The following is a 19,679-nucleotide window of genomic DNA, read 5'->3' as shown; positions in this document are numbered from 1 at the left end:
TGATAAGCACACCTGAGCCGGCTCCCCTGGCCTGGCTCCCTCCCTCCCACAGACCCTCCAGCCATGTCCCAGTCGCCCTCTCTGGGCTGCTGTGTGACGAGGAACTGTCTGCATGTGAGAACATGCACTGAGGTGGGCAGAAAAGTGGAGCGAACTCAGGGCACCGCTTTTACCAGTGATGCAGGGGGAGGGCAAAGGTTGAGCAACTTGGTTGTAAATAATTTAAAATGTCACTCTTTTGCTAAAACAAATACAGTTGTTTTATGGAGTTAAATACAAAATTCATAAGAGTTTTTAAGATAAGACACAGCATCAGTGAATTATCTTCATTTTGGAGAGCTGCCTAGAATGATGTCCTCAGTCAATGCCAAGGACCCTCCCTTTCCTGCCCCTGGGAGCACTTTGGAGGCAAAGTGTAAAAAGTGCTGACATTGGGGGTCTTCCCTGTAAGAAGGAAGGGGGCACTGCCGAGAACCTTGTGGCATTCCCCTGGGGTGGAGTTTGGGACGCACCGAGGCTAGCTAGCTCATGGGTCTTGGGTACTCCTTGGCACAGTAGTGACCTCAGAGACAAGATGGCGGGGACGAAGCTGGTAGGACTTGGTCTTAACGTGAGACTTGAAGCTTTGTGCAGGACTCGCTTCCTCCCGGAGCTGTAGCCCGCCCAGCCCGTGCCTTGTCCAGAGCACAGCCTCCCTCCTCATAAGCAGTCTGTTCTCCGTGGGACCCACGTCGTTACAGTTTGGATGGTGCCTGTCCTTAGCCCCCCTTAACCAGGGGTCAGGGGGAGAAGCAGTCTCCTGCTGTTTGCAGCTGGGGCCACCACACCAAATGGATCTGTTCGGAGCTCCTCTGTGTGGCAGGGAGTGGGTCACCTTGGGGCTGGGCTTCGCCCCCCTCCTTGTAGCAGTGACAAATGGCGCCCTGCAGTGAAACAGCTCTGAGGAGCAGATTCAGCGTCACAGGGGCCAGGGAGGCAGCCTCTGTGTCCTCATCCTGGCTGTTGAGGCAGGAAACAGAGCAGACACTGTGGGGGGACCCCAGAGCTCAGGCAGACATGGCTGCTCTTGCAGGATGGCCCCCCTCTTCCCCAGCCACCTGGGGGTCAGGCTCATCCAGAGGCATAGGTGGGTGGCTCTTACCCTCTGGTGGTCAATATCAACCAACGTGCCCTTGACAGTGGCAGTAGTTTCCTAGGGCCACCGTAACAAATGACCGCAAACCTGGGGACTTAAACCAGAAATGTATTCTCTGACAGTTCTACAGGCTCCAAGTCTAAAATCAAGGTGTCAGCAGGGCCACACTCTCTCAGAAGGCCCTAGGGGAGGATCCTTCTTGCCGCTTCCAGCCCCCCGGTAGCTGCTGGCAGCCCTTGGCCTTCCTTGGCTGTTGGCAGCATAACTCCAGTCTCTGCCTCTGTCGTCATATGACATCTTCCCTCTGTGTGTGTCTCCATGTCACTATTTTCTCTTTGGATTAGGGCCTACACCCAATCCAGTAGGAACTCTCTTAACTAGTTACATCTGTAACTATTCATTACAAAGACCCTATTTCCAAATAAGGTCACATTTGGAGGCAGAGGGAGAAGAGAGTAGCCCAGGAGAGAGCTGGCCCATGGATGTTAATAGAATGTTCCAGAAGGAGCCCGTGATGGAGACTGAGAAAGAGCAGCCCTGGGAGTCAGAGGGGTCCAGGAGAGGGTGGTGTCACAGAGCCTAGAGTCAGAGGGCTTCACAAGGGAAAGGGGGTGACCACCAGGGTCAGAGGTGCTGAGAGTCCCCAAGTCAAATCAGGCCAATCAGGCCATAGGAGCTCCCTCCCGGGCCACTCTCCGCCCTCTGCCCACTCTCCCTGAGGGCATATCGCCACCCAGGGCTTCCCCTACCACGTGTAAAGGGAACGATGCACCAATATCCCCTCCTTTGTACCTCTTCTCAGACCCAGAACCACCTGTCTTACTGCCCTAGGATGTCTGTGCTCAGATTTCTCTCAGGAAAGTCGACACGTCCCAGACGGGACTCACACTGTTCTGTTGCTGCCCCCCCACAACCCTACACCTCCTACAACAGCCCCGCCTCAGTGGACAGCCCCGCCCAGAAAGCCCGCACCGTTCCTGAGACCACCCGCTCGCTCCTTGCCCCGCACCCACCACCTTCCCAGTGGCTTCCTCTCCCGAGTTCTCCCGCTTCTCCCCGCCCGCTCTGCCACCACCTTCATTCAGCCCACATCATCCCGCGCGTCCTGGCCAGCCTCCGAGCCTCTGCTCTTGCCACTTTCCACTAGGTCCCGTAAACATGTACCAAGCGCCCAGGGTGTACCAGGCTCTGCGCTCAGCTCCTGGACCTTTAATCCTGTGGTTTCTAGTCTAGTGGGCGACAATGACAAATCACTAAGGAAAATACCAGGACACGAAAAATGGGTGGCCTGATAGAAGATGCCAGGGAGCCTGCCTTAGGTTGGAGGGTCAGAGGAGGGCTCTGTGGGAAAGCCACGTGACAGGAAGGCACCACCCACACTAAGATCATGGGAAGAACACTCCAGACAGAGGGAGTAACGAGAACCAAGTCCCCGGGGATAGAAAGAGCCTGGCGTGTTAGAGGAACTGATGAGGCCACTGTGGCTGAGCCCACTAAGGGGAGGCACAGTGAAAGAGAAGGGGCCACATGGGCCCTGTCACCTGAAGCAGGGAGCTGGGATTTTACTCTGAGGACAGTGGGGCCACGCAGGGCTCCAAGCAGGTGAGTCGACTTGCTCAGGTTTAGGTTTTCAAGACCCCCGGCTGCTGTGTGGAAAATGAATGGTGTCTCCTCTCTCAGGGGGACTCTCGGGATGCTCTCACATCAGTGCAGGTGAGAGCTGATGGGGGCTCTAAGGGGACAGGTAGTGACAAGTCCCATGAGACTGCGGGGACGCTTGGAGGTAAAGTCAGGGGTCCTGCTGGTGATCTGAACATGGAGGATGAGAACAGAATGAGGGGTCAGGCCTAGATGCAGGGCTTGAGCCACTTGCGGGGACAGTGGACCGTTTCCTGAGATGGAGGAGACTGGAGAAGAAGCAAGTTTGGGAGATGAAATCTAGAGTTTGGTTTCGGTCGTGTTAAAATTGGCTGCCTTGTTAGGGTTGCCAAGGGAACAGTTGGGTTTGAAAGTCTGCAGGCCAAGGAGAGGTCCCGAATGCAAATAGAATTTGGGAGTCCTCAGCTCATAGAAGGAATTCAAAGGCACGGGCCCACACGTGCTCGTGCTATGAAAGAGTGTAAATAAAGGAGAGGAGAGGGTTCCAGGTCAGCCATGGGCGCTCCAATATCTGGATGTCAAGCAGAAAAGGAGCTGGCAGAGAGGCTGAGGAGAAGTCGCCAGTGAGACAGGAGGAAGACGAGAAGACATGATCCCAGTGAGGCTAGGAGAAGAGGGCCTTTCAAGAAAGAGGATGTGGCAGCCGTGTGACATTCGGTGCATTCCAGGCACAGGAGACCTCATGCAGGAAGACCTGAAGGCAACGTGAGCTTGAAGAACCCAGAGAAGTGGCGAAAACTCCCAAAAAATGGTGCCCAGCCTGCGAATGAGCTCAGAGCCACGGCCTTCCCCGGGCTGGGTCAGGACAGGGAGGACCAGGAGCCGCTCAGACTCACCTGGCCCAGGAGGCCCTGTGCCTCCACCACCTCCGCCCCGCCTCGTGCAGCGAGAGGAAAGGACCCGGGCCCTGCTCGTCCTGCCTCGCCTTCTGCTGTTGGCCCAGCAAACCATATGATAGGCCTGCAGGCCCCAGGATGACAGCGCCCCTGTCCCCGGGCTCTGGGGGACATCCCGCACCTGCCTGAGTCCCAGGGACAAACTCCCTCCCGTTGCTCCCTGTTGCGGCACAGGGTCCAGAGGCGAGCCCCAAAGCAGGAACAAACTGTGACTTACCCCCACATGATGTGTGGGCGTCAGACCCCTGGAGACGGTCTCCACCTCCTGTCTGGTGGTTAGGGGTGCAGGAATCCTGGGGGGCTGGAAGACTGCCTGGCAGGCCTGTTTGGGCAATTACGCCCTGGCTTAAGTCAATTACGTCGGACCCCCATTATCCTACCACGTCATTGGACCCAGGGCAGCTGTGCCCCAGAAGGCAGTAGCCTCGAAGAAAAGCCTTCCGGTAAAGCTGAGACCCCAGAGAGACCAGCAGGGGTGGGGATGCCGTCAGCCCCGGCCCGCGTTTGGCAGGCCTCCCTCCGCAGCCTTTCCTAGGACCTGGCCCCAGAGTCTACCTCCCTGGAGAAGAGTGGAGATGCCCCTCTGTTCACCCAGCGGTGGGGAGCGATGGTCCTGAGACTGCGAGAGTCTGAACATCATCAGCAAGCAGAAGAGGCTGAGGCAGAGTGGGGGCTGGCGTGGCCTCCAGGGCGAAGCGGGACCCTGGAATCCCAGAGGCGCGTGAGAGGAGACACGTCCTGCCCTATCCAGTTCCATGCAGGACCGAGAAGGCGAAGCAGCCTCTGGCTGGGGCCAAGAGCAAGGCCTCTCCTTTTAAAAGCTCCTAAAAATACACACGTTTCTCATCCCTTCCAAGCAGCCCAGCGTCCTGTACCCCCGCCTCGGTGACAACAGGACATTCAAAATAGTCTGATAGGCTGAAGACCAGCTTCCTCCACTGCAGCAACCTGCTGACGTTTTCCACGTGTGAACTCAGAGCCCTTTGTCTGAGAAAAAAAGGGACAGGCAGGTATGTGCCAGATGTCCCATATTTAATAATAGAAGACGTAAGAAATCAAGTGGCAGAGTGAAAATAGTCGACACGCCACATACAAGCTTAGAATCTTCGGGAGTTTGAACTTGAAGAAAACTCGGTTGTCTCATAGACCAACCTCCTCATCCTTCTGGGGGAATCTGTGCCCCAAGAAGAGGGGTGACTTGCTCCGAGCCATTGCTGACTCAGGACAGAAGCCCCTCCTGGCTCCTGCTTCAGCATGGCTTCCCCCCTTCCATCCCCGTCCCCTTCTCCACGACACGGCCAGAACCACCACCACCCCGGAAGCCAGAAGCCTGAACACCAGGGTGGACGAGCCTGCCCGCCGCCCTGGGCCATGTGGTGGGTTGTGGTTTCTTAGCTGGTCAGTGTTTGCCCCGGATGTCCGGGCCGAGCGGGCATTCACACCAACGGAAGAAGAAACGGCCACCTGGCTCCCCGCTGCGCTCCAAGCTCCTCGTGCAGAGGGACTGGGTCTGACATCAGCACGTGAGAAAAGGACTGTCCTTTCTCCTGCTCAAGCCTGCGATGTGCTGGGATGTGAGCAGGGGACTCTGCCCCAGACCTCACCCCACTCTATGGGACCCAGGTTCAGAAGAGCTGTTGACATCTTGTGTCACTTCAGTGGCACCAAGCTGCATCCATTGGTCTTGAGACACATGGGAGGGCGTTTACGGGTATGGACTCACTCAAACTTCCCAGCAGCCTACGAGGTCCCCCATTCTGCAGGTGAGGACACTCAGACAGCACAGCAAGCAGGTGATACGGAGGGAATCGTACCCAGGTGTCCCGACCCCATTCTCCTGCCCTTGCCCTCCACATGAGTCTCCCACCCAGCTTCTGCCCCCCACCAGAGCTGTGCTGTGTCTGCCCTGGCCCCCACATCGAGAAGCACCCCTTGTCCCTGCTTCTCCCTTCCCCTTGACCCTTTCCCCAGTTGGCAAACTTGGAGCCTTCAGAACCCACAGGGCTTCCTTCCCCCACCTCCCTCTGCCGTTTTCCTGCCACAGACCTTCACCATCTCGTGTCTGGCCTGGGGGCTCCCACTTCTTTCCCTTCCCATCCTTGCTATAGATTACTGATGTGTGCAGAAAGGGTTGACGGAGCACCCACTGTGTGCCAGGCTCTGCTAGGTGCTGGCCATTGGGAGAGACAGGCACCTAGGACCCCGTGTAGAAAGATCTGTTAGACAGGGACGCCCAGGGCCGACGGGAGGGGAGTGGTCATCTGCTCCTTGGGAAGGTCAGGATAAACTCCAACTGTCCAGCCCAGAATACAAGCCCTTTATAAACTGACCTCAGCCTGTCTTCTCATCGTCAACCCTCCGTCTCCCCCCGCATAATGTTCTACCCTTCACTCTACTAAAATACTCAGATCTTCCCAAACATACCATGTTGTTTCCTACCTCTGAGCCTTCTCAGTGCTCTTCCCTGTGGCCCCTCAGGCTTTTCCCTGTGGTCAGTTTAGAGAACTCCTGCTCTAGTGAACATTTCCACTCTAAGGCCCCTTTGCTGTAAGAGCTGACTTCCCACCTCGTCCCATTCCCCCATGTGCAGGATGCCTTCTTTTTCTCTGGCTCCCCCGTCACACTTTGTAAATTCCTCCAATAGTAATTTTCTCTTTGTAATCTTTTACTCACTAACTGGTAATGGAGTCCCCATTAGGTGCCAGGCACTGAGCTAAGAGCTGGAATCAAAACAAGTGACAGAAGCAGGTGAGGCTCTTGCACTCACCCAGCTTCCCATGTAGTGGAGGAAAAATCAGCTGGCCGCAGTGCCTTTGCACAAACAAGCATTTGGGAGCTTGTAATGAAGGGAGGGAGGGCCAGCTCCTCAGGGAGGTCTGGGGGGAGTTCTTGAAGAAGTGCTCTGTAAGCTGAGATCTGAAGTTAACTCCACGAAGAGGGAAGGTGGAATATTCCAGGCAGAGGGAACAGACAGCTCTGCGGTGGGAGGGAACCTCCTGAACATAAGGGGGCACATGAAGGCTGGCGAGGTGGAGAGGGAGGCGGAGAGCAGACCAGACAGGCTGGAGGGGCGCTCAGGTACAGGCCCCTGTGGGCCACGCTCTGTCTCTAAGGGGAGGGAAGGCAATGAGGGTTTGAGAGGAGGTGACGCGACCAGGCGTGCATTTCGAGAAGTGCTCTTGGCTGCTGTGTGGAGATCAGATCAAAGGAGGACCAGAGCGCGTGAGGGTGGAGCAGTTCATCCTCTTGGCTAGAGGTGACATTGGACTTGTCAGTTCTGGAGAGAAGGGGACAGTCAAGAGACATTTAGGTGGCACCCGTAGGCTTGTAGGTGGGTTAGATATGGGGCACTCCATGTCATTCACCCTGGAGAGGGCCAGTCATGAGTTGGGTGGAGTCTGAAGGGCCTTTGAGACGTCCACGTGAAAAGTCAATAGCAAATGAATGGATGTAGGCGCCAGAGCTCACAGAAGCATATGGGCAGGAGAAAGAGGTCTGTGACTTGCCTGCATGGAGGTGGCATTGGATGAAATGGGTCAAGGTATGTGGATGAAATTGACAAAGGTGAGAATATAGCTGAATCCTGAGGCCAAGGACTTTTCTCTTAATTATCACTGTGGCCCAAGAGGCCAGGAACACAGTAGGTGCTTAATAAATGTTTCTTCAAGGCATGGATGGATGGATGGATGGATGGATGGATGGATGGATGGATGGATGGACAGCCAGTGGTGTCTTTGTGGCCACTGTCCCACTGCCAACTGGCCTCAGCATTAAAAGGCTGCAGCATTCCTGATGTCAGAACCAGGCTGGGGAGGGTGTGCAGAACTGACCAGGCACCATCACTCCCTTCCTGGTCTCCCTGTCACTGGACGAGCTTTAGGCAAATGACCCAAGACAAGAATGCAGAGGCTTGACCCTCAGCTCCTTTATTAAATGTGCCCGTGGGGTGACTGCAGAACTCCTAAAGGGCCACCTGCTGAGGATAGAGAATTCTGCCCTCAGCTCACTGGAGTTGGAACAGGAAGGGGCAAAGCAGATCTCTTCCCTGAGCTGCTCAGACCTATCCTCCCTCAGAGAAGAGGGGGACTTCCCAGCCAGGCCCTTGGCAAGTCAGTGCAGGGTATGTCACCATCCTGGGGCCTGGATGACCCCCTGTGACTCCCTCATTATCTGACCCATCTTATCTTAGCCTGGTGAATGAATGAATGAATGAGTGAATGAATGAATGAGTGGGTAGGTGCGTAGCAGAGTCAGGGGCCATGAAACCTGCCTATTCACACTCATCCGCATAGAATCCCACTGCACCAAAACTCACTGAGTAACAGTGACACCATACCAGGCAGGCCCCATGCCAAGCACTTCGCGTTAATGGCCTGTCAAAAGCTCACAACACCCATCTCCTTTGACACTCGTGACCTTAGGTTGTCATTCTTAGGTAGGCCCCTCACCCTCCAAGCGTGTCGTAAACCATGATGGAAGAAACAGCCACTTGGTAGAAGGCAGCCCATTGGTCACTGGTACCTGCTGAGCCCCAGCTCCCCAAGGGCCACTCTCCTGGGCCCAGGCTTTCGTGAGGCTCGCCCCACCTATGCGGGCTCAGGCCCAGGACAAGGCAAACCAGACAATAACAATCGGTGGATGAGTGCTCCTTAGGGACAGGTCCCAAGTGTCAGGGGAGCACACGAGAGGGACGGGTAGAGTCCCTCTGTGCCCCCATCAGGAAGAGAATGCACTAGATAGGGGCTCATCCTGTATGAAAACTATACTGTTTGTTCATTGGAGTGCTCATCATATGCAGAAAGAATGTGCACGAGTTAGCCAGCTGCAAAGCTAGAGGGAGCACAGTCCACGCTCAGGCTCGATAACTCACTAAAAGGACTCACAACGCATGGAAGCTGTTATCCTCACAGTTACAGTTTATTATGTCAACAGGCTACAGATTGAAACCAGCGAAGGGAAGACACGCATAGGACAGAGTCCAAGAGGGCAGCAAACACCCAGCTTCCATTGTCTTCTCCCCTTGGACAGCATAACTTTCCCAGCATCGATGTGTGATGATGCTTACGGAGTATCGCCATCCAGGGAAGCCCACCCGAGCCTCGGTGTCCAAGTCCCTATAGAGGCTCCGTCACGTAGGCAGAGCGATTGCCCACCTAGCTGCTCTGTCTCCAGCCTCTCCTGAGGTGGCTGATACCTTGTGACCAAACGCCCCGTGGCCAGCCCCCACCCTACAACTCTCCCATGTGGCCAGCCCCGACCTTAAATCATATTGTTAGATTATTCAGTGACCCAAGACCCCCAGGCAAAAAATAAATAAATAATAAGGCACTCCTAATGGGGCATGACATTCCAAGGGCTTAGAGATCACCCTCCACCCCAGAAGGTGAGGCCAAAGGCCAGACCCCTCTGGAAGGTTAAATTCTTTACTACATAGCCGGCACCTCCCCCTACCCTGCCCCCACCCGCCTCCCTACTCCTTACCCTAGCAGGCCAATTATTTTTTTTCTGTCCCGGTTGAGGGAGAAAATGGGGAGTGTCTGACGTGTTTTTTTGTTGTTGTTGCTGGTTTTTTTAAAGGGTTGCCCCTACACAGATCTCATGTCATCCTTGGCGATTCTTTAGGCCCGGAAAACGTATCTTATTATGAAAAGTGGTTTGGGTGAATGCTTTGTCTTCTGTAGAGAATATTGTGCAAAGCTCAAGACTTCCTGGGCAGAGATGTGAAATTAACTGGATTACAGATCCGTCCACCTAAATGTGAAATTAAATGAGGAATTCTAGGCGCCTTGGACGGCTAAGGTTATTATTCTGACATATTATTTCAATTACCTCTTTCAATGCCTCACCTGTGCCACAGACTGTGATGCTCTGTACACGGACGGCCCTGCGTCCCATCTCTATCCTGCCAATGGCACTCCTGGCCCCAGCAATGTTCTTTCTCCACTCAAGTGTTCTCCAATGGCTCCATTTGCCGCTGCAGGGTTATGAGCAGCTCCATTTGGCCTCCTCCCCACTCTGCCCTCTCTCCCCCTCTCCCTCTCCAGTTCTGGGGGGCTGAAAGCCTGGAGGAAGCCCCAGAACCAGTGGCCCCCTTTTCCTCCCCCAACATCCACGGGATGGAGCTGACTTTGCAAATGGCGGCAGCTGGGTGCAGACAGGAATCTCAGAGCTGGGGTGGGGACCTGCACAAAGAGCATTTCTGCTCAACAGTTCACCTGTAAGAGACGGGAAACACGTAGAATGCAGCGTTTGGCCATCTCCTAAGATGCTAACAACTCAGTGTGATTCTTAAACCAAAAAAAAAAAAAATGCGTCAATGCTCTAATTTTATAAGCTTGAAGAAGCTTATGATGACGTTGGAAAGCCTGGCCTGGGTCACCCAGGAGCAGCTCAAGCCAGTAGACGCTCCGGTGTGTATCTCCAAGCAGGGCCTGCAGCGAGATGCTATGGAGCCGACCCGGAAAGGCTGCAGATACAGCCTAACCTCTAGGGCCTGATGCATTCAAAGGCCCCGGGACTCTGGACCTTAGAAATGGCAGATGCATTTATCACGAGTCTTTACTCCCATCCTTTGAAAAGCAGCAGGAAAGAACAAGCTCTGAGATGACAGCAGAGGAGCAGCAGGAAGTCTGAACCTCCAGGTTCCCTGATGACACTTATACGCCTCATTCCTGCCCTGTAGTCCTCACGTTTCCTCCTCAATAAGGAAGGGAGTGGGTGCACATTGAATATTTGGTGAAAGGCCCTTCGTTGTTTTAAGTGACTTGACAGAAAGCCAGGAGGAAGGCTGGGTGGGGCTGCCTTTCTTGTGACAGCATCCCAGGGGACTTCTCTCTGAAGTGGCTGGTATTTCTCAGGCCCCTTTTTCAGCAGAGGAATCCACTTGGTTTCATTGGTCCCAAAGTTGGTGAGCTGCCAGGCTGTGTAGGGTGGTGGCTGCATCCTGAGGGGCCACAGCAGAACTGTGACCTGGAGTGTCAGAGGGAAACCAGCTGGGTGTGGGGTACACAGGTGTGCAGAACACTTCTGTGCTTTTTGCTGTCCACTTTTTTGTTTTAGGCATTTAGGCATTTGGCACCTAACGTGTCTAAACTCTCCCTGCGCTAAATATGTCAGCTCTGTACCCCAGGCGCACGAGGTGGTTGCAACGTAACCTGCCTCTAATCATGCCTTCTGTTTTGCTCTCCTTTCTTTTCGGTAGCTCAGAACACAGAACACGATTGGATGTGACAGCAGAGCTCCGCCCTCGTGACCTCAGCCGTTTACTCCTAGGTCCCAGCTAGTTGCTTCTCTAAAAAGGGACGCTTTCCAACTCGTGTTGTCACTGGTACAGGAGCTTCAGGTTTTGGTCAGCAGCAACTGTCAGGATGGTGATTTCAAAATGGTTTTCAGCGTAAATATTGGGTCTTTTGACTCTGTTGTCACCTATGTGACGACACATACGCTCACTTCTCTTTAATCATAGTCCCACGTTAAAAAAAAATGGTATCGTCTTTGTGGGAAAGCACGTCATGGCATTCTAAGAAGTGCATTCTAAGTGTCCCTTTCGGGTAAGCTCACCTGCTCTCCGTCGTGGTTCCATTGGGCCGTAGGGCGCACGGCAGCCCCTCTGAGCTCTCCCTGGCTTCCCCGCCTTGGGGAGAGGCCAGCAGCAGCCCAGCGGGCACCCGTGATACCCTCTTGGACCCTGAATACCAGAGCTTCCTGAGCTCCTCTCCAGAAGGATCCGGGGGGTTGGGCCTTGACTTGGCAAGAGTGGCCTTGAGCAGGAGCCTTAGAGGAGCTTGACTTCTGCACGTGAGGGTCTCTGAGCTCTTGGCCAGGCCGGGAGATGCATGAAAGTGGGGGTTCCGAGCTTAGAAGGTACTTGTCTTAGTTGGCTCAGGCCACATTAACAAAATATCAGAGACTGGGTGGCTTAGACAACAGAAATGTATTTCTCACAGTTCTGGAGGCCAATTCCGAGATCAGGATGTCTGCAGGTTTGGTGTCTCCTGAGGGCTCTCTCCTTGGCTTGCAGACGGCCGCCTTCTCACTGTGTCCTCACATGATTTGTCCTGTATGTTGTTTCTTTGCGTGTCCAAATTCCCTCTTCTTATCAGTACACCATTCAGATTGGATTAAGGCCCATGCTACCAGCCTCATAATAACTTAATCAGCCCGTTCAAGGCCCTGTCTCCAAATACAGTCGCATTCTGAGATGCTGGGAGTCAGAGCTGCAACATGTGAATTTGGCGGGGACACAATTCAGCCATCACAGAGCTATTCTCCAAAAATGGGAAGTCCTGCATGAAGGCGATTTCACCATATCATGAGGGCTTTTCCAGGGCCTCAGACCTGCCCTCTGCGACCCTATGAGGGGCCTGGGACTCAGACACCCAGGTCAGGGGCTTTCACTGGAGTTTTGGTGGCTCTCTTGTTCCAAGTGTGGACTAATTACCTTGCCCTGTTGTTTAGCTAAGATGAGGTACTAACACCTTTTGGGCACCAGGCTATGAGCTCCACAAGCATGTCACCGCGTCCTTACAATGACCTGTGATGCAGCCCCTATTATCATTCCCATTTTACAGGTGAGTACACTGAGGCTTAGAGAATGGGCCTTTCCTGTCTGAGCTGGAAAACAGCAGTGCCCAGGCCTAATGACTCCCGAGCAAAGCACCCACTACTGGTCTGCTCTGCCTTCTAGGGGGGTTAGGCATCCAATTCAAATAAAGCCCAGGCACGGGCTGGCCTGGCTAAGAGGGCCAGACATGACCCTGACTCTCTTGAGTGTCTGAGATGCGCCACCCAGATCCCTGGCACCAAAGAGTGGTCGTCAAGTTGGCTGGCATAGCTTCAGAAAGGGTGTTTGGCAGAGAAAGGGGCAGTGGCCCTGACAGCTAAGCAGCCAAGCCTGTCCTTGGAAAGGAGGGGCCCTGGCCCCGTCGCTGACGCCTCGTTTCACCTGGTCTCACCTCTGCTTCTCTAGCCATGTGAGGCCCAACAGAGAAGCAGCTAAGAGCTTCTTAGCTGGAGAAGCGGGAGATCAGCGGGCTGTGCTACTCACTACTGCACATTCCAAGGCAAGTTACGTCACCCACCGTGCCTCAGTTTCCTCCTCTGTAACACTGCGATAATAGTAGCACCTATGGCCCAGGCTTGGTGTGAAGATGAAAGGAATCAGCACTGGTGACTTGTCCTCTGTCACACAGCTAGGGATTCAAAGCCAGGGCGGTCGGACACTGAAGCCCATTGGGTGCTCATCACCACACATCACCACTTCCTGAGTGTGTTTTGGATCACCTGCCTCTGACACTCGGCTGCCCCTTAGAGCAGGTGTGTCTCTGCACGCCCCCTCCCCACTCTAACACAGAGACTAGCCATGTATTTTGTGGTCTGGCACGTGTCCAGTCCAGGGGGCAGGGAGGGGGTGGCTGGGCCTGTGTGAGCCACCAGGGAGCATGAGCTGAAGGTGTTTTCGCCCAGCTTGTTTGCATTCTCCTTCTGCATCATGTCCCTTAGAGAGATCCCAAGGTGCCAGCTGGTGGCTAATGCATCTCTTCCTCCCTCCAGATTAGAGCTGGCTTGCCCTGACAGCACACACCTTTTCTACCCGCCACCCCCTACACCACCCCCCCCCCTTCGTAACAAACCCCCCAGGGCTAGAGGCTCCCAACAATAAATAAGCACGTACTAATTCTGATGCTGTGGTTGGCCAGGCTCTTCCTCTGTTGCTTTTGCCTGGGCTCACGGGTGCAGCCGCTCATTTCAAATCCAGGGTCCCTGCAGGCAACACACAGGGGTGCTGCCTGTGTCAGGTCACTTTGGACATGCACCAGAACCACATCAAAATAGCCTGAGACTTAATTTTACAGAGGGGGAAACTGAGGCACAGGAAGAGAAAGGAGATTGCTACCAGGTAGTTGGTGGAGCTGACCCCAGGCCTGGCCCCTTTCCCCTACCCTCAGCTTCCCCTCCCCCCGCTCCCCATGGAAGGACATTTGCAGCTAGCTCTGTTCAAGGTGTTTGAGGCTCTCTGTAAAGCTCACCTTCACGATTGAGGTGGATAACAGCAACCCATTGGGGAGTTCTCCAAGGGGAACCCCAAGTTCAGGACGCTGTTCTCTCCATCATCCTTAGCTGCCAAGGAAGCAATCATGGCAAGTAGGAATTTGATGGACTAACCCTTTTTCACAAGCACAATTAGCAACAGCCCCTCTTCTGACCTCTTCCTGCCTGGGGCGGGGCGCGGGAGGGGGGTCACCATCACGTGACTCAGTCTGCCCCCATATCTGTCTTGCTTCCTCACGGAGCAGGGCCTGTCTATCTAGATCCTTCACCTGCCTTTGCATCCCACCTGGCGCTGGACAGAGGGTGCTCAGTGGACAAGGGGGGACCAGCTGGCAGGGTCAGCCATCAGGCTCTCCTGACCTGGGTCCCTCGTCTCCTATCGATCAGTCTTCTTGTCTAAAATCAATCCACTGATTCTTTTTTATACTTCATTCTTTTTCTCTTCTTATTGTGATACACTGAGTTGAACCATATTGAGATATCATTAACATACCCTACAATTCACCAATTTAAAATGTACAATTCAAGGTTTTTTAGTATATTCACAGGGTTGTGCAGTCATCACCACAATCTAATTTTAGAACATTTTCATCCTCCCCCCCCCAAAGAAACCCCGTACCTATTAACAGTCTTGCCTCATTCCCCACAGGTCTCTCCCTGACCCCAGCCCGAGGGAACTATTAATCTACTTTCAAACGCTATATAAATTTGCCTAGTCTGGACATTTCATATAAATGGGATCATACAGTATGTGGTCTTTTGGGTCTGACTGCTTTCACTCAGCATAATGTTTTCGAGGTCCATCCATGTTGTAACATCTATCAGTTCTTCATTCCTTTTTGTTGCTAAATGTCCATTGTATGGACATATGTTTTCAGTTCTGTTGGGCACAAACCTAGAAGTAGAATTGTGGGGTCTTGTGGTAACTCTATGATTAACCTTTTGAGGAGCTGCCAGACCATTTTCCAAAGCAGCTGCACCATTTTACATTCCCACCAGCAGGATATGAGGGTGTCAAAATCTCTCTCCATCCTCACCAGCACTTGTTATTATCTTTTTGACTATAGCCATTCAAATGGTGTGAAGTGATATTTCATTGTGGTTTTGATTTGCGTTTCCCCAGCGGCTGATGATGTTGAGCACCTTTTCATGTACTTATTGGCCGTTTATATATCTTATTTGGAGAAATGTCTATACAGATCCTTTGTCCATTTTTTTTAAATTGGGTTATTTGTCTTTTTATTTTTGAGCTATAAAAATTCTTTTTGTATTCTAGACACAAGTCCCATGTCAGATGTAGGATTTGCAAATGTGTTCTGTGAGTTGTCCTTTTCACTTTTTTGATGGTGTCCTTTGAAGCACAAAAGTTTTCAATTTTGATAAAGTACAATTTATCTATTTTTTTTCCCCTTGCTTGCTTGTGCTTTTGATGTCAGATCTAAGAAACAATTTCCAAATGCAAGGATAGGAAGAGTTCTCTATGTTTTCTAAGAGTTTAGTAATTTTGGTTCTTACATTTAGATCTTTGATCTGTTTTGAGTTAATTTTTATCCGAGTATATGGTGTGAGGTAGGGGTCGGACCTCATTCTTTTGCTTAGGGACGGCCAGTTGTCCCAGCACTGTGTGTTGAAAAGACTCTTCTTTCTCCATTGAATTGCTTTGCCACCCTGCCCTATTCTTTGTTTTGTTTTCTTGGGTATTTTTTATTGTTATTAAGGAGTCATCATTTTGTTCCCCAGGTGTCTTTTTTTTTTAGACTTTTTTAAAATTGGGGAATTGGGGGAGGGGAACAGCGTTGGGGAATCAGGGAAGGGGGACAGACAAGTTGGAAGCGGAACAGACAAGTTGCTGTCCTTTTTGTTCTTCAGTCTAGCTGTGGAGGACGTCGCTTCACTGGCCCATGTTGGTATTATCATTGCGCTCTTCCCGGCTGAGGCAGTCCCTCGCTGGCCATTGGACAGCCACTCACGGTGGCTCACGGCAGCTCACGCCTGCTGCCGGCCAGCCCCACTGCAGCCTACACTGTCGCTGGTGACTCGCGGCAGCCCAGCTCCAGATCGAGCTGTTGTTCACCATCTTAGCTGTAGAGGGCGCAGCATCACTGGCCCTCATGTGGGATCCGAACCGGGGCCCTGCTGCTCAGAGCTGGTGTCCCAAGCCAACTCTTAACCAATGCACCACTCGGCCGGCCCTGCCCTATCCTTTTTAAAAACATTTTTTTAATTTCTTAGTGCCTTAAAGATACACTAAATATGCATCTTGCACTTACTTTTAAATTGTCACTTCATTTGTGAAGACTCCTTTTTGATTTTTTATATTGGGAGTTGTCATATTCAGAAACGTTTGAGAGAAAGGGCAAGGTCATGTTGCAATAACAAACAACCCAGTTTCAGTGGTTTATCTCTCTCTCATGCTACAAGTCCAATGTCAGTTTGGTAGGGAGAGCTCTACTCATTACAGTCACTTAGGGACCTGGCCTGGTAGAGTCTACAATTGTACATAAATGAGCTTTCACAGTTACTGGGGATGGAGGAAAGAATGGTGGGCAGGTCGCTGGTTCTTAGAAATTTCCAGACTGCTTTCTTAAGCAAATGGTATCTAAATGATCCAAGAGTTGTTTGCGTACTTGGAGAAGCATCATCAATGAGGCAGAATGGGCACAGGCACGGAACTTGAAACCCAGATCTGCTGCTTACCATGTATGTGCCTTTGGGAAAGTTACCTAACTCCTTGAAGCCTTTGTTTTTTCCTCTATACAATATCTAACTTCCAGGAGAAAGCAGCAGTGTATGTGACTCTCTAGCATGATAGCAGGCAGGTAATAGGCACCCAACAAACCGTTAACTCCCTTCTTCCTCATCTGCGACGGGAAGACCACCCCCTTGGTTCATCATGAGACCCTCAGCAGAGCTTGGGGATGGGATAAGGACCCACCGTGTCTGCTTTAAGGGGCAAAACTTGCACTTGGTCTGGGTGCTGCCAAGTGGACTCAACAGTGAGCAAAGTTTTTTTTCTCTAGTTTAAGAAAATGACCCAGGTATACTCAAAGCCCCCTAAAATCCAGTGTGTCATTTGCTTGAAGCACATGCATGCCTTATTCTGTCATTTCCTAACCTGGAAGAAAGGAACATGTGTACCCACAAGGAGTGACAGCCTGTGGGTGCTTGGTTCTAGCATGCTGTCAGCCCCTGAGCTGGCTCCACAAGCGTCCAGCTCACCCCACCAGCTCCGCCTGACTTTCCACACAGGGGCCTAAGGAAGGCCCTTGTTCTTGTGGCCTTCATCCTGAGACAGGGGTGCAGTGGGGAATCAGGGTGCCCGCTCTTCCAGGAGGGAAATGGGCCCACCTGAGGAACAGTAAGGGGACTTTCCTTATGCAGAAATGTCAGCTCAAAGTAGAACTCCGGGCTGCTGAGCCCAATTCTATCACCAGGGCACAGTCAGTGAAGTGAAGCATCCATGACTCTACGTTTCTCATGTGCCAGGTGGACATGGGGCTGCTGGAGGAAGGGGAAGGGTCACAGGCTTCCCAAAGCCCCTCTTAGGAAGCTAGAATGCCTAGGGCTGAACCCACAGCTGAACCTCTGCCTTTTTAAACAAACCCAAAGGTGGGAGAAAAGATAGAAAAGACCGGTGGTTCCCCTTTAGCTGGGGTCCAGGTGCCTGAGCCTGGATCCTGGTCATCCCGTTACCCGGCACTGTAGAGAGTAAAGGCAGGCGTTGCCCCTCGTGATGCCACCTCCCCAGTTGGTCTCTGTTGCTCACAATCCATTCAGAGCACTTCCAACGTGCCCAGCATTGTGCAAGGTGCCAGGATAAGTTAAAATTTCATTCCTATTCTCAAGGAGATTAGAGCTGCCGTGGTCTTAGCTAGTAACTAACTTTTTAAAACACCTTTTATTAACATATATACAATATACATATAGAAAAGTGCACATATCACAAGGATGTGAAACTCAGTCATAAACTACACTGAGTCGTCAAAAACTAAAACGAGTGCCCAGGTCAAAAATAGAACGTGCTCAGAAACCCCCCCCCTTTCCAAGCACTACCCGCCACCCCTGACTCTCAATAGCAACAAGAGCTAACTTGTGCTGAGTGTGCCTTCTGCACCAGGCACTGGGATAAACAGCTTACATCTACGTATTGGCTCATTTAATGCTCACCCACAGACGTGAAGGCACAGCGAGTGGGGCACACAGCTAGCAAGTGGGAGAATTAACTTTGAATCTGGGCGGCTTGGTCCAGAGCCCTGGTCCTTGACTACAACCCTTACACCGCTGCCCCAAAAAGGAAAGAAGCTACGCATTGTGTGCTGCAATATGAATGCCTTTTTAACAGTGCTCCCTGGGCAGTTCTGCTGGGAGCAGTGGGGTGGAGGGGTGGGGTAGGAGGTGAGTTGGAGCCAGGCCTTTAATGAATGGAGTGTGCCTACCAGATAAAGGGGAGAAGGTGCCTAAGCCTGAGTTGGAACGTGTGAGAGTCCTGCGTGGTGAGTGGGGTAGAGGCAGATGGGGGCGGGATTATGAAGGACTTGTTGGAGCAGAGCTTTGACTGTGTGCGGTGCTCTCGCTTCGCCAGGGCAGGTGAGGGACTTGCTGAGGCGTAGACTCGGTAGTCGGCCCCCAATAGTGAGACCTTGCACGACCTGCTTGCTTCCCTGGCTCAGAGGTGTGGCGAAGGACGGGACCTGGCTTCGCCAGGGATGTCCTTGGCTTGGCCTCTAATGATTCATTTTTGGTTGCACAAGCTTAAGGCTCTGCAAAATTCTGTGGCTGTTTTCGTGTGTTTGGGTAGGGTCAATAAAAGAGACTCCGCCCCCATCTTTTGAGAGTCTTTTTAACCCAGGTGGCAGAAGGAAGATATCATCAATTTTAAAGATAACTGGCATATGAAGGGGGCGGGGGGATGGCCTCGTCACAAGTCTGTGTGGGTCAAGCACTGTGTGCACGGCCGGGGTAGAGGGTGTGGGGCTACGGAATAACGACAGGACACAAGGGGTGGTGGTGTCCACTTGAGACGCCCAGGAAGGCTTTTCAGAGACAGCGAGCCTTGATGGAGAGGTGTGACTTGGGCTTGGGGCCGGAGGCGAGAGGCGGGAGGCGAGGGGATATTGTGCGTAAGTGTCCAAGTGAGAAAGCCAAAGCCAGAACTTTCGGACACCAGCGTTATACGGAGGAGTGGGCGGAGGCCGTGGAACTCCAGCTAAGGAGCTCCGGCATCGGGGCCCTGGACGCTTCTGAACTCCCAGAGAAGCCGCTATTCTCCGTCGCCGCGCAGACATCCTCGGCCCCGCCCTGTCCGACGCCCCGGGACCCTCCCAGTGTCCTCGGATCTTCCTGGGCGCCGCCGGGGTCCTCCGCCGTCGGCCGGCTCGCCGCGCCCCGTGCCCCTCCTTCCCGCTCAGCCTGCCGCGCTCCCCCGCTCGCGGCTCAGCGCAGCGCCGAGCCGACTCCTCCCGCGGCTGCATTGCAGACGCCTCCGCCGCCGCAGGGTGCGCCAGGGCCGCGCCGGGAGCCGGAGCCCGGGCACACGGGGGGCTCTGGGCGCGGGTCTTCCACACGGACTCGACGGCGCTGCGAAGCCAGGAGGCGGCGGGCAGGGCGCGGGAAGGCTCTGCGGGCTGGGCACACGCAGCTCGTGCTCCCCCGCCGCGTGGCGCTGGCCCCTGAGGAGGCCTCCTCGGGCCGTGAGCCCGAGGGAGCGGGCGCGGCCGTCGAGCTCGAAACAGTCCCTGCCCTCGAGCGGACCGCGGCCGCCCCCCTGGCGGGCCTCTCGGAATCCGGGTGGGGAGGGGACAGCAGCGTCGCGAGAGGCAGTGGTGCGCCTCGGCCTCGTGTGCCGGAGCCCGGGGCCGCGGGGCCGCGGGGCCGCGCTCCACCCGCACCCTCCGGGCTGGGCCCGCCGCCGTCCAGCGCGGCGCCGCGCGGCTCGGGCG

At 53.5% G+C, this 19,679-nt stretch overlaps 1 protein-coding gene across 11 annotated transcripts in view; it reads left to right on the top strand.

Moving 5' to 3' along the window:
- Positions 1–19,679, top strand: part of CAMTA1 (calmodulin binding transcription activator 1) — an 833,165-nt gene that overhangs the window by 761,875 nt on the left and 51,611 nt on the right. The gene's annotated exons all lie outside the window — the stretch shown is intronic.

Source organism: Hipposideros armiger, unplaced genomic scaffold (genome assembly GCF_001890085.2).
Source record: "Hipposideros armiger isolate ML-2016 unplaced genomic scaffold, ASM189008v1 scaffold_316, whole genome shotgun sequence".
Classification (NCBI taxonomy): Eukaryota; Metazoa; Chordata; class Mammalia; order Chiroptera; family Hipposideridae; genus Hipposideros; species Hipposideros armiger.
Note: the sequence above shows the minus strand (reverse complement) of the source record. Positions and strands in the feature narration are given on the sequence as shown.